At 30.6% G+C, this 16,449-nt stretch overlaps 1 protein-coding gene across 10 annotated transcripts in view; it reads right to left on the bottom strand.

Annotated features, from left to right (window-relative positions):
• LOC139520536 (vitamin D3 receptor-like) overlaps positions 1-16,449 on the bottom strand; it is a 147,409-nt gene that overhangs the window by 26,242 nt on the left and 104,718 nt on the right. The window lies entirely within an intron of this gene.

The raw sequence follows: 16,449 nt of genomic DNA, 5'->3' as shown, positions 1-16,449 counted from the left end.
CAATAAGGGCAGGACAAATTAAAGGACATCATTATTATAACCCAACAAGAAACATCCTGTAACAATAATCTATGGAGAGCTGTAAGGACAAAACACAACATTTATCTATCCTTTATATTAATCTATGGAGAGCCATAAGGATCAAAACGAAATAGTAATAAAAAGTCCAATTGGTTATAATAACTGATAAAAAACGTAAGTCAATTATAGAAACTAACCCCTTAAAATCTATGGAGAGCCATTATGACCAAAATGAAATGAGAAAACATTTACCAGATGTGTATATCCACTTGAAAGTATTTTAAACCAGGGTGCAAAAACAATATTGAAAACATTTTTTCATTGATTCCCTTGGGAACTGAATAGTCGAAGGGAGATAAATGAATTCATGGAGAGATCAATTTGCTTTATAACACCTTTTAAAGTTTTAATGTTCTAGGTTTCTACAACCAAAGCAATGATGAATAAAAAATAATATGATAATAATGAAATCACTAAAATCTTCATTATCTACACATGTATGAATTTAAGCTCTAGTTTCAATGTTGACACATTTTCTGTGATACTATCAAGACTTAATAAGTTTATGTCCCACAACAATGTTTAATATTGATAGAACCAATGAAGAATGATCACCTCCAGGATTCAGGCTTCGTCAGTTCTTATAATGGATATTAAACATTGATGAACACCTCAAGCGTGTGTCAGATAGAAAAAAGCTGCATTGCTAAGACAGAACTATATAGATTTATGATTTATAATGAAATCAGACAAAAATTCATACATAGGAAATTAAGATTTTTTATATCATCTTGGAATTAAGTAATAATTTCCTATTGAGTTAAAAACTTTGATTGAAACCTCTTTGGTAAATTACATATATTGGGAAATTTTCAATTATATATAATTTTTTCTAACATAATTTATAATTTTACTGCAAACTTTGCCTTATTCAAAAATAATTCACTGTCAACCTAAATGCATTGATCAATGCTGTAAAAAATGTGAAAAATGAATCCAATTTTTTAGATCAAAAACCACAAACAGCATTTAAAACAACACAACTAGTACCACTAGCAAAGCAGAAACAGCACTTTATTTGTGAAGAGCATCGGAGTTGATAACCAGTCACTGCCTAGTGTGTTTGTGTACCGTTGTCAAAAATACAACCATGGATCGCTTACCATTGATAACTATGGTCAAACCATGGTTGGATGTGCTTTACACCATGGTCAACTATGGTTTTCCACTTTTTGCGACAATGGTTGACCAAGCTCAAAACTCAGTTGTTGACCATGGTTAATCTGACAACCATGTTTTTAACCTTTGTGACCATGGTCGTACATCTGACAACCATGTTTTTAACCTTTGTGACCATGGTCGACTCGTACATCTGACCATATCTGACCATGGTTGACCTTCTTATGGTGTTATTAAATGTGTTTCTAAGACATAAAATGTTTTAATGATCCTCCACACCTTCAAACATTTTCTTTTGATTGCATCAAATATATCAGGTAAATATTATCATTATACATTTATGTATTACAATTAGCTGGTAATGGATTCCATATTAATTTAGCTCTGAATACTTTCTGTGTTCTAGAAATAGTATTACAAAGACATGTAATGCTCAGCAATTATATCAGAAGACATGCTATTACAAAAACAGGCGACTGTTTATGAATGTTATGAACTTCAGAGGTTTAACCTTGATTCTCTTCAGCCTTCAATTTTTTTACCAAATCAAGGTCTAATTTGTCCAAATTTTATAAGATTTTAGATCATGTCTCTCACTACATTTTCACAGTGTTTAAACAATAGTATAAAGGTTAGAAATATTGCGAAAAAGGTCAGTCACTTGTTTTTCAGTATACTTCCACTTTATATTCACAAGGTTAATTATATATAATAAATATGATGCACCAGATCAGCTAATTTTAGCAGATGTTTAAAGTAGAATTTGGATGATTTTTTTTTGATTTTTCAAATTCCAGCTATCATCAGACAGGTGGTCTATCACCTTCAGTACAATGCTCTGGGTCATTGTAAAACATGGTCAACCTTTCCTCATTTCACATATTTCAAACACCTCTTCCTATAATTTATTTAAGCCAAAATAGTCTGAATTCCATTTAAATTGACCAACATTATGAATAAAAGAAACACAACGGATATACTATACTTTACTAATAGTAACGCTAATAAAATAATCAAGATATTAAAGACTTATACTATATTTATTTTTGCCAATATTTCCATATAAGACAAAATCATGTTCATGCAGCAAAAAAATCAAAAAGAATTTCCCTATCATGCCCAATTATAAATATTCTACACAAACCATTATCGTAATGTTATAAAATGTCATCTCACTAAATGTTTTATAACAAAGAATATAATGATACACTAATATCTATCCCCCCTAAGCCCTTTCATTAGCTTTCTATTTTCTTCCGACCATAAAAGAAAATTGCCAATTGACGTCACATGTCAGTTGAAAATAGTTAATTTTTCATATCATTGCATCGCTGTTCAACTGATATTTTACTTGTTCCAAGTTCATGGTAACACGTACGATGGTCTACTTAATTTCATGGAGCTTAATACTTGTGTTGGTTCAATTATAATGATTCAAAGCAATGTTTTCCCATGAGCAGAAAAACAGTAAAGAGTAAAAAGTAAACATCAAAACTGCATCCTTCCAATAGTAAAATGCAGGGATGCATTTACTGCTAAGCTTTCCTTTGATGGTTTTTATAGAAATCAAGTTATATTAGGGAATGGTTAAAATTGACAAATTAAAGATTTTTTGTGAAAGGAAGACTCCGCTGCGAGTGCGACTCTTTTGACTGATAATTTCGGCACCAGTACACAATACTCCCAAATATTTCAAGTCAATAGAGCAGGAATGTCTGTCTCATTATTAATGTGTTTTTAATTTCTCTTTATGCTAAACTGTTTGTTCAATCAGTTACTCAATTTTCTTACATAATTTTAAAGCTTCTTGAAATTTTCTGAAGAATGCCAAACTTCATGATTTCTGTACGTACGTATGTTTAAACTATTAGCCTATGAGACTACAGACACACAAAAGTAAAACAACTTTGTCAAAAACTATCACAAATCCAAGACATCAGAACTTTGCTGTCACATCTTCAGACTACAGTAAAACTTAAAGTATTTAAAAACAAATCAACAAATAAAATATTTATCAAAAACTTTAAAAAATTACTCAACTGTGTGTCCTCAAGATTCTTTTTATTGGCACAAGTTAAAATGGAACTAAGATTTGAACATGTAGAAATGACAGAAAGACACAGTGCATTGTGTACAAGTTTCGTTGTGGTCTGGTTGGTGAAGAGTTGGAAATTATGGCAGAGAAAATGTAACTGATAATCTGTCATCTCAACTACATGTACAAATAATGGTAGTCAAGAATATCTGCAAGTTTTTTGTGTACAATATAATAATGTTTAAAGAAGCTCCAAAAAGTAATTAGTAGAGAGCCTCTCTATGACATCATGACTGTCTCAATGACATTTACAGCCATACATTTTAATGATTCATTCCTTGAAGGTTCAAGGTTGTACACTGTAAAAAAGAAAACTCTTCATAATACACATGTATCACACCTACCGGTATATGATTCTTAACCTTGAAGCAGAGATTTTTCTAACCTTGTTTATAATTTCCTACAATGGTAACTTGATATGTCGGTGAAGATCTGATGTAAAGCTTTCTGCACTGGTTTCACTTCAACTAAGGCTTAATTAATTGTAGGGTATACAACTATCTAAACTTAATATCTAGCTAATTTAACTGACAAATAACACGTTTTTCTTCTTCAAAACTTAAAAAAACCCTGAATACTTAAATACCATAGAAAATATCATGACAACAAAGATGCTGGAGATAATAACCTTTAAATAAACAGTGAATGACCTGATCTTCAAACAGAGTGTTTTTGTTTTTCCTAAAGAAGTCCTGCTGATTTTTAGAAGTTCATACAGCTGAGGCTTTTAAATCATGCCTTGAATGGAGTTTTTATTTTATTCCTAGAATGGAATTTTTATCTTATGCCTTGAATGGAGTTTTATTTTATGCCTTTTTAAAGACAAATTTTTTAAAGTAAATAGATTGCCATTTCTATAATGGCTTACCACTTTACCCCTGTCAATGTGCACTTTCCAACCATGGTTAAGCCATGGTCAGATGGTCACAGAGATAGAAAACCATGGTTATAAAATTGACCATGGTCAACAACTTGAGATTTCAGCCTGGTCACTCATGGTCACAAAAGTGGAAAATCGTAGTTGACCATGGTTTAAAGCACACCCAACCATGGTTATCAATGGTTAGTGATGGTAACCATGGTCAACTATGGTTGCATTTCAAAAAGGGGTAGGCTTATACAAAAATACTGCTTTTGGCTTAATGATTTTCTAATGCGTTTGAAATTAAGAAGCTTGAAAGTTGAAAGAAAAATAAGTTGGTTTATAGTAAAAATAAAAAGGTATTTATATATATATAAAGATCACCAATTGTCGTAAATGGGATTTCATCAAATTCTGTATTTCTATTATTTTTAGTTTAGTAATTTTAAACTGACCCACATCAAATTATCTAAATGAGCCTACTTTTTATTCCACTCTTGGACTCTTTATTTTTTTCAAGTTTGCTATACTGAGCTTTGATTACCTATAAACCGATATACATTGATTGATTGCAGCTATAAAAGTATAAATTTTCCTTTAACTTCCAACATGCCCTTACATGAACTACTTTTATGGCTGCCCTTTATATCAAGTAGATATGTCCTTATTTTTGTCACCATAAACTATCCTATGCAAATCAGGTTCCATAAATCAAGCTGAACAATTATCTTCTGTATAAATTTTATATGGTATAAAACTGTGAATTATTGGATGTCTTATCTCCAAGGAGAAAACTAAGATGACATATGACATTAACATGTGTGTGATCAGATGTTATTCAACTAAAGTGTAACACAAATAAAAAAAAATAATAGGGGATGGGACACAGATGATGTCCCCGCTTGCACATCATATAAAGTTATAAAGGGTCATAACTGAATAATGGTATAAGTGATGCTACCCAAATTTGTACTTGATAAGAGTTTTGTTGTAATAGGCATTGTGTATATTGCATAGCATTTGATTGAGGCTAACTTAAGTTAAAGAGTAGAAACCAAAAGCATCTTTTCCCTTTGTAAAGGGGTCAAACTCTAGAACGGTTAAAGTCAGACACCACCAAAATTAAAACTTGATCTATATTTTGTAGTAATAAGCATAATAAAAATGTGTATAAATTTCATAGCATTTGGTTGAGGCCAACTAATGTTAGAGAACGGGAACGAAATATTAAGCAATTTTTCCATTTGCAAAGGGGCAAAACTCTTGTACACTTAAAGTGACACCGCCAAAATTTTTAACTTCATTTGTATTTTGTTGTAATAAGCATTGTGTTTATTAGTTTCACAACATTTTGTTGAGGCAAATTAAAGTCAGAGAACAGAAACCAACTTTGGGACGTAGGGAAGAATAAAAGGACGGACAGACGGACAAGAGTAAAACATAAAAACAATCATTTTTAATAAAGTTAAAACAAACTGCATCATTCCATACAAATATACTTACAAGTGATCTAAGTAGTCTAACAACTATATAAAGGAGGCCTGTCAACACTGAGGTTGTGAGTTGGAATCTGGCACATGGAAGGTTTACCAAGGGCTCATAGCGAGTCTAAATTGAATAGGATTGTCAGTTTTCCTACTTAAGGGGGCTCGCGGGTCTAAATCGAAATTTTTATTTAATATAGGACTTTGCTATATTTTCCTATAAATGAACTTTATCTTATACTTAAAAGAAAAATGAAATAAAAAAATGGGGTCACCGTTCATTTACGGTCACAATCTGCCATCGAAAGAAGCATACATTTTTGTTAATGTCCTTTTTTTCTGTTGAACTAATAGGAGAAACAGAAGTAATATCGAAATAAAAAAAGAACTAAATTACAGAAATCGCTTAAATTTTACAATTATTTAGTTTATGTACAACTTATTCGAAAACAACAATAAAAAATATAGGTCACCGATGAGTTAAAAAAGATATTTCAATTTTAATGCCAAAAAATGGCATTTTTGCACCAAAGGGAGATAATTTGGAGCTTTTTCAATGATATCTACATTTTAAAAGTCACCTAGGGCCAACACGAATTGGTTTTTTGGAAAGATTTTTGTACCATATGATAAAGTAACAACTACTAAAGGTAATAAATAAAATTTGTAATGAAAAATAAATGTTTAATTTTTTCTGAAAATTTTATACCCGCGAGCCTCCTTAAGGTCTACTGTTCTTTCAAAGTGATTGTTTGTTACTGTGATTTGTATCTTTTTAATCCATTTTTTGAGATTTAAATATCAGTAAAAGATTTTTTGGAGAACTTCGATTATAGTGACAACATATCATTAAAGAGAATGAAAAAACTCAGTAAATAGACTGTTAACCGTTAAATTACTTTCCTGAACTGACCTGAATTTTTCTCCTTTATTAATTTAATTTGCTATCATTAGTGTAAATCAAAAAGAAGCTTTGATAAAAGGCGCCTGCCGTAAGTTAATTATAAATCATAACATAAATCAATTCACATATAGGCCTGTAATCATAATTTAAATTTGAAATATTATATAATAATTTACTGGTAACCTATATTAAATTAAAACTCATGCATCTTTGAGCCTCTTAAATATTTAAATGTTTCAGACTCAGTTACACTATGTTTGTTTTTTGTCATTTTCGTAAAATTTAAAACACAAGATAATTGACAGTTATAAGAGGGAACTGTGCATATCCACTTCTACTAAAATTCTGAGTACAATACTACAAAATTCCTCAAAATTCCTTCCTGCTTGATGAGTATCAGATGAATTGAATAATAATGCATTTTCTTTTTTCTCACATATTTTCATAAATTTCACACAGCCCATTTCTTATACATGTATAATCATTTTCATACTTTCACAATCATACTTATCACACAAACACACATTTCCAATGCTGTTTACACATAAAATACACATGAAGTAAAACATGTTAAATGAATTTGACATGTCATTCATGTGTATAATTTGAAGTATATATACAAAAATGTATCTGTTTATACACAGTTGCACATAAGAAATTGCATTTGACATCTGCAATTAAATGAATATCTGTTGCTGAATGATATTAAATAAAATGAGTTATATTTCTTATGAAAGCTGTCAGGAAGTGTGATCAGTCGAATTCAAGTCTCATGTAAATAAAAAATATATAAATAAAATAAAATTTTCATCTTATAAAATATATCTCAGAATGTTTTGATCCTACTTTTTTTAAATTAAATATTTGCATTACCGAGAGATTTACTTTATTTTCCATAAAAATTAACCAGTAAAATGAAAAGGAACCTGAACTGAAGATACAGGGAAGTCTAATTGCACAAATAATCAATTAACTAATAATCAGTTAATTAATTCTACTAGTAAATAATTTCTAACCTGCAGAAAAATCAAGTACATCCAAAGTTCCAACAGAAATAAAACAATAAACCTATCAAAATAAATTTGTCTTTTTCTTGGCCTTTACATCAAACAAATGTACATCACAAACGATAATAATTGTGGTTTATATTACATTAAATATAATATGACTTTAATAATCTTAGTCATACTAAGGTACTTTTATCTGCCATGAATAACACAAGAAAAAATTGTAAACAAACATCCTGAGCTGACAGTAATGGCAACTCATCCCCCCAAAACCATCTGACCATGAGAAAAAATTGTTTTTTATTTATGTCATTTCTTGGATTTTTAAATCAAAACTTTTGATAAAATCAGGAATTATCATTTCAAAATGACTTTACTATTTACATTTGATATGCATTCATGATAGATTCAATTTTTACAAAAATGCAAAAAAAAAAGAATGGTAGCAAACAAGTACAAAATTAGCCTCTAAACACTGAATCTTATTTTCAATCGACTTTATCATATATATATAGATATAAGAAGATGTGGTATGAATGCCAATGAGTCAACTCTCCATCCAAGTCACAATTTGTAAAAGTAAACCATTATAGGTCAAAGTACAGACTTCAAGACGGATAATACACCTTATCGCTATTTGTCCGCCATTGCTGGAAATCACACAGGTTCCCGTAAAATTTTGACGTCATAAAACAAAATGTCTGACGCCACAATGGAAAAGTAATTGTTGTTGACGTCAAAAGTTCAAGCGGACGGGTCAGCCGGGAATAGCGATAAGGTGTATACTCTGTTCAAAATTAAAGTCCTTGGTATTATATATGTGTATCATGTCAACAATATCTGTTTTAGTCCTTCTCTACTTAAAAATGTCTCTAATTTTTCACTTACAATTTTATATTATCTTTCCAGACAGATCTTTCTAGTAATTTTTAGTGAGTTCCTAAAGTACATGTATTTGCATTAATTATGAATATATCACATCAGTCTAGAGTACTATTAGGTGTCTACAAAAAGTAGTTCAACTTTAACAAAAACAATCATGTAAAAATCTGTAAGAATAACATTAATGGTACCAATCTTACTGTACCAGAGATACCCATATCAACAATAAATGTCACTTCAGTGTTGCTGGCGGCAAAACATTAGAAAATCCAAGAATTAATACAAACATTGAGGAGCAGATAAAACCATAGGGGACCAAAAGAATTGCTGGTACCCTTTCACAGAATTAGAGCTTATAATGCATGAAAGAAGAACATTCCTTAATTTTAAATAGAATTCAGTCACTTAAATGTTGGACAATTTTATACAATGCTCAGACCGATGTTGTCAAAGATTTTAAAACATAACACTGGGAGCAGGCCGGTACAAAATTGTCTTCTTCAATAAAAACACCTGAATTCTGATGCTGTAATTTGTAGCTTAATAATTAATTGTCTGTTATGTCATCACATTGTCGATTATAAGCTTCCTTTGTGAATTATACTTATTATTTACAGTTATTTAAACTTTATATTGATGATTGCAGAACATGATATACAAAAAAATGAAAATCGTAAGGAGATTTAACACATTCTCCTTCTATAAACAATAATGTCAGTAACACATTATTCCTCCACATAAAAACCAATCCTATTGAAAATCTAATAAAAATTAACCAAGGGTTTATACTAAAAATAATTATTTTGATGCAAAAATATTTAAACCTTCTTCACACTCAGAACAGAAGTAGAATTGGTTATTTATAATTACTTAATTATATATGAAATTTTTTTAGGAAACAGTTATTAGTATACCGCTGTTCAAAAGTCATAAAGTGGATTAAAGAAAAAACAAAAATGCGGTCACAAACCAAAACTGATGGAAACACACCAACTATTAGAGGAAAACGCATTACAGAACAACAAAAACATTGACCTGCAACTGGAAAACAAACATGAACAATGAACATTCATAAAAACAAACTATTTTATATAACAACTGCCAATATTCCTGACTTTTTACATGGCTTCTTTGACTCAGAAAATTATATCTGCACAACTCTGGTAATAGCTTACTATGAAATTTCCAAAAAATCAATTGTGCATTAGGTATTTTAAAATTCAAAAAATTATTAATACAATTTAATTTCACTTCCTTTTTTTGTGTAATTTTGGAAACACATTGTTGGTAGATTTTCTTGTATTGAATTTTTATTTTGAACCTATAAGAAAATATTTTTGATATGAATACCTTAATTAAACAATTTAGGTTATAAGGAATTTGTGAAGAAATTGTTATATTTGAAGTGTTAGTACCATCAGCACTGTGATGTAACTCAATTATAAATTACTTAAGCTGAATTTATTTTTACATTATTATTGTTGTGGTTAATTTATTTACAAACTATATTAGTCATTTTCATAAAAAAAGTAATTAATTAATTGTTATTTATAAATTAATTCTTGAAAGGAAAACATTCTATTTATATAAAATACTAAATTGCATGCAGTTTTAAACATGTAGTGTTTTAAGCACATGCAGGAAGAAAACATTCAATTATTTCTATTGCTGTGAACTTGACACAGAGAAAAATCAAATTAAAACTTATGGCCATTAAAAGCAGAACTAATTGTAACATTTTCTGATTCTGTGCAACCTTATCTATTAGATGAATCTAGATAAACAAGCAATCTACATACATAATATGTACAATAACATCCCATAATGTAGAACATACATCTAAGTGCAGCCCTGTCATTGACTTTCAAAGCAGAACAATTTCTGCAGAAATCCATTAGACACTATGGCACACACTATACTTCCTAGATCAGAGAGATTGGACTTAAACTAACCACATTTGGCAGATTTAATGTAAAATGACATTTGGGACAATTACAGATTATATAATTTAATCTATAAATCAGACATGGCTTTTCTAAAATTTCAATATTCCTCCGAGTACTGAGGACAGTTTGGTTTATCACATAAATGGTTTTATTATTTTAATATGCAGCTAAATATTTGACAGTTTTCTTATTACTTCCCAGTGCTTTAACTGCCATTAATCTAAATCATCTTGTCCTAAATTTTATTTTAAAATTAAGTGTAATACTAAATGATGATGTTCAAGGTCAAAAATTTTCCCAATTTCCATTCTCAATTTTATTTTCCTGCTAAATTTCATCAGACATTAATTTCCTGGAAATTTATACTTTTCATAACTGGGTACTCAATTGTCACCTCTTTATTCTTTGTTTCCATAACAATAATGGAACAGTGTGGTCATCTTTTTATACCTACTAATTCATGTCACTCTGGTGTTATAAAAGAATAAATAGGGGTGTGAATCAGTAGGTGGATTCATTCATAATGTGAAAGAAACAATCATTAATAGGAGTGTACACGATCGTACAGGTGCATGTATGAAAACAAGTTAAAAGGGTGAAATTTTATGCTAATTGTACAGAAATAAAATAAAAACTTGATCGTTGAGATGAAAATGAAAAATCATTAAGTTCAAATCAAGACTGATAAAACAAAGAAAGTGTTTTAAATTACATGGTTTTTTCTTCTTCCTGCAATCAACTAACTTAACTAAGGAAATAAAGGCCTTAAAGGCATAAAACTTTGCTCAGTGCTCGGAGCACAACAATCATGCTCGAAACATGAAATCCAGCAATTTGATTGGTTGATTTTCAAGTCTGAGTACAAAACTCATGCTCCAATTTTATGACCGTGAGGCCAGGACATAATAAATGTAACACAAATCTGCTTAGGTATTAAAGCACCTCATTTTTTAATTCGTAACATCTGCATGAAGCAAAATTTGACAGAACATTGCATCTATGAATTGAAAAGCTGGAGACTTTTTGGAATATATACATCAACCAGCACATGAGCTAAATACACATGACTATAATTTGCACTTTAGAAGTACATATCACTATCAGTTGAAATTGCATTAAAAAAAAATGGTCGAAAACACTGTCCAAAATCTAGGACAGTTTTATTTAAGTTATCTTCGTTTAACTTATCTGTTCAAATTATTATGTACTTTGTTTAAATTCGAAATTTCAACAAGGCAGATTATTTAGTTATTTTGTTTATCCTAATTAAATTCAGAAGCATGTTTATTTTCATTTTGAATTTTTTAGTCAACAGATTAATTTTAAATGACACTAAAAAACATAGAAAAGCCATACATTGTCTTGAAATATAAAATTTAGTAACAGGTAAATTGTTAGGCTTTCCCAGGTGTTTCTATCATGCTTTGGGCAGAGTTCAAATAAAGCTCTTATTTGAATATGAACTTAACATTTTCAATAAGATAAATACGGTAAATACCCCCCCCCCCCCCCCCCTCCCAAAAAAATAAATAAATAAATAATGAAGTCAAACTGAACTTCTGACACTCAGAACAGAAACTAGTTTATATAGTCTTATAAAATGTTATACAAAACTATATATGTAATGTCAGATGATATTCAGCATCAACAGAAGCCACACAATATCTTTATTGATCCAGAAAAACTAGGTCAAAAACCTAATTAACCCACACAAAAAAAAGACAGAGCACTACTTTGACTCCCATAGAAAACCCATTTATATTTAATGGTGAAAAATATCAAGGGAATCATAATTCCTTCATTAATATAAATAGAAAAATGGTATTTATAAAACTATGATGTTATGTCTTTCTGAAACTAAATGTTTTATTTAGATGCCTCACAGTATGATATCCTCAGCCTTTTAATTTATTATAATTATAGCGCTTTAAAATAATTACATGTGGTTCTTCATAATTCCAAAAAAGAGAGCTTTGATGGCAGTTTAAAAGCATAATTTTGATATAAATTGGCCCAGTGTTATTAATGTTGTTTGGTTCAAATTGGCCCTGGTGTGCGGGATACTTAATGTTGTTTAAGGTTCCAATTTGCCCTGGGCTGCGTTCAATATCGTAGCAGCTACATGTAGGTAGTGCTACGAAAATTTTGACTATTGAAAGTGTAGCTATAGACTAGTCATAACATAAATATTGTTGCTACGTAGCTGCTACAATATTGAACTTGACCCAGGTGTGAGGGATACTTACCCGGTAATGTGTTTTGGTTCCAATTGGCACTGGTGTGAGGGATGCTTAATGTTGTTTAAGGTTCCAATTGGCCTGGTGTGAGGGATACTTCATGTTGTTTTAGGTTCCAATTGGCTCTGGTGTGAGGGATACTTAATGTTATTTTAGGTTCCAATTGGCCCTGGTGTGAAGGATACTTAATGTTGTTTGGTTCCAATTGGCCCTGGTGTGAGGGATACTTAATGTTGTTTAAGGTTCCAATTGGCCCTGGTGTGAGGAATACTTAATGTTGTTTAAGGTTCCAATTGGCCCTGGTGTGAAGGATACTTAATGTTGTTTGGTTCCAATTGGCCCTGGTGTGAGGGATACTTAATGTTGTTTAAGGTTCCAATTGGCCCTGGTGTGAGGGATATTTAATGTTGTTTTAGGTTCCAATTGGCCCTGGTGTGAGGGATACTTAATGTTGTTTAAGGTTCCAATTGGCCCTGGTGTGAGGAATACTTAATGTTGTTTAAGGTTCCAATTGGCCCTGATGTGAAGGATACTTAATGTTGTTTGGTTCCAATTGGCCCTGGTGTGAGGGATACTTAATGTTGTTTAAGGTTCCAATTGGCCCTGGTGTGAGGGATACTTAATGTTGTTTAAGGTTCCAATTGGCCCTGGTGTGAGGGATACTTAATGTTGTTTGGTTCCAATTGGCCCTGGTGTGAGGGATACTTAATGTTGTTTGGTTCCAATTGGCCATGGTGTGAGGGATACTTAATGTTGTTTAAGGTTCCAATTGGCCATGGTGTGAGGGATACTTAATGTTGTTTAAGGTTCCAATTGGCTCTGGTGTGAGGGATACTTAATGTTGTTTGGTTCCAATTGGCCCTGGTGCGAGGGATACTTAATGTTGTTTAAGGTTCCAATTGGCCCTGGTGTGAGGGATACTTAATGTTGTTTAAGGTTCCAATTGGCCCTGGTGTGAGGAATCTGAGGATACTTAATGTTGTTTAAGGTTCCAATTGGCCCTGGTGTGAGGAATCTGAGGATACTTAATGTTGTTTAAGGTTCCAATTGGCCCTGGTGTGAGGGATACTTAATGTTGTTAAAGGTTCGAATTTGGTCCACTGGTTTCAGAGGAAAAAATCTTTGTTGTTTGGCACACTTGGCCCACATAGTTTCAGAGGTATATTTATTAGTGGTTGTTTGATTTCAATTGGCCCAATGATTTCATTTTTTAAGGAAGAAATATTTATCTTATATTGCAAGATTTTTGTAATTTAAAGAAGTTCAAAGGTACAGGTACATAATCTTCCAACAATTAAATTGTATCAAACAAATCCAGAAATCTATCCTCCTTTTGGTTAAATACAATATATATTTGTGGGGTTTCTTCTTCATGATATTTAAATAAAATCAGAAAAAAACTAAAATAAATGGAAAACATGGACACAAATGATGCCTCCTCTTGCATGTAATTTTATAAAGGGACATAACTCAATGGACTCAGATTTATAAAGGGACACCACTCAAAGGACTCAGATTTATAAAGGGACACAACCCAAAGGACTCAGATTTATAAAGGGACATAACTCAAAGGACTCAAATTTATAAAGGGACATACTCATTGGACTCAGATTTACATGTAAACTACAGATATGATAAAAACCATATGATGAGTGTGAACATGTCCTAAAGATAACACTCATTGAATAGCATGTACCTGGGTTTTTAACTTTTAAGATCTAATGAAACAATTATTCAACAAAATGTCAACACAACTTATCTATAATTAGCAAGTTTGTGTTTTTTAAAGATTCGTCAATATACTGTTTAATGTTAATTTAGGCACGAAAAATGTCCACCTGGGGGATTTCTTGTAAACATGATGATAAAACTGGTAATATAGTCTTACACAAAATGTATATAAAGGTACCTGAGTACCCGGGACAAGTATATGGTACTTCAACCTGGTTGACATGAACCTTTAAGTTTAAGATAGTCCTTGTTTTTTAACCGAAGTTAGTATTACGAAGTGTACTGTCTGTACATGTATGTACATATATGTACAAGTACAAAGACAGCAGATTATGTTTTAAAAATAAAAAATAAATGTAATATAATGGATTTTTTCATCACCATATACCAAGCCTGCAACAGCAATTTACCAGGCGGCAAATATTAATAAAAAGATTTAGGAATACTATTAATTGTTAGTTAGACCACGGTCGGACACATGTACATCTAATAAATACCGAGAAAGATACCAAAGGGATAATCAAGTCATGTAGTCTTCAACAATACTGACACAACATAATGTTGAGTTAGCTCTAAGTTTACTTTAAATAGCCAAAGAGTAAGTGCCATCAATCTAAAATTCTCAAAATAAAAAATGACTGTTAACATTTTGGCATCTTAGATTTATAATACATCATTATGACTAAAATTTAAATCATATTTGTAAGCTGAGTAAATATGTTCTATCATGATTTTAGTAACAATCTTTCATCAAAACATAATATAGCCTGTTTTCTATAATCACCCCAAACCAAAACAATACAGACATACCAATGCCTAAATTCCTACGTTAATTAGTTATTCAATCTTCACAGTTTAATGGCCATATACTATGTCGGGTGTGGCATTGCAATAACATTATTAAATTACAAATATAAGACAATACTTTATTTATGTACATTCAGGTAAGCAGTCAATGGGCGGGGTTTAATATTTTCTTGCCAAATATGAATTGACTTGTTGTTTTCAATTGACCTACTTCCTGAAATTAATATCTGCATAAATTTTACTTTTATGAAACTTGCATTGTTTAAGTATTCTTTAAGTACATTTATTTTAGTATTTACCTAAAACGACATGTAATAATGGCCAGGCAATTAAAGTGCGATCCATTGGTATGAAAATATATTTTTTTTAAAATTTAGTGTTTGATTCCTAAATAAAAGATAAATTGCAGCAATAAATAAACATATTAAAAAGATTTATTAGGTTGATTTTTATTCAGCAAATATTTTGAAAAGAATAAAAATCATCCCATGTGTGTACAAAAAACCATTTATTCTACATTATATATGCACTTGGGAGCCCTTCACTGGAGCAGAATTCTGTTTCACATGATAAAGGTTTTGTTAGGTGTGTTTTTCTCTAACTTTAACAGCCAGTCATAAAGAACTCAGATGACATTGAAAGCAACTTATCCAAGTTAGCTTAACCACACAATTATTTGAAATTAATCTATAGAAAGTCCCCATTCAGATCAGCATTGATTTTTTCATACTATTTCAATTAGTTTATTTTCTGTACAGAAGTGTTTGAATGCATGGTTGCATAAAAATATACATGTAAGAATAACAAACTTAATGCCAGGAAGAATCAGAAAATAAAAAAAAAGTACTTGTTTTTAAAGTCTATTTTAAGTGTTTAAACATTAAAAGCTTTCAAAAAAATAATTTTGAACAGCTTATTATTAAATGTATTCAAATCTTAATTGAAATGTGTCTGAACTCATGTCTTTTTAAAAATACTGAAAATAGTATTGGTGTTTATTTCTAAAATATTTTTTGGTGTATTATATGCTACAAAATTAAATTAATGGGAAATATAAAATGTTTGTTTATACCACTTACGCTCTGGTATTATGAAACGAATGTAGGTTGTATTTAACTTGATAAGGAAACAAAAGAAAATTAATTTCTGGAATACATCAAGCTATAATTTCATGTCACAGTATACATGGTATAAGAAAAATAATGTTCTTCCTACACAAAAAATAATGGATTTCATAGTTTTTTTTAACTTTTCAAATGTTAAGAATTTAAATGGGAATATCAGTAGGTTGATT

Source organism: Mytilus edulis, chromosome 4 (assembly GCF_963676685.1).
Source record: "Mytilus edulis chromosome 4, xbMytEdul2.2, whole genome shotgun sequence".
NCBI lineage: Eukaryota > Metazoa > Mollusca > Bivalvia > Mytilida > Mytilidae > Mytilus > Mytilus edulis.
Note: the sequence above shows the minus strand (reverse complement) of the source record. Positions and strands in the feature narration are given on the sequence as shown.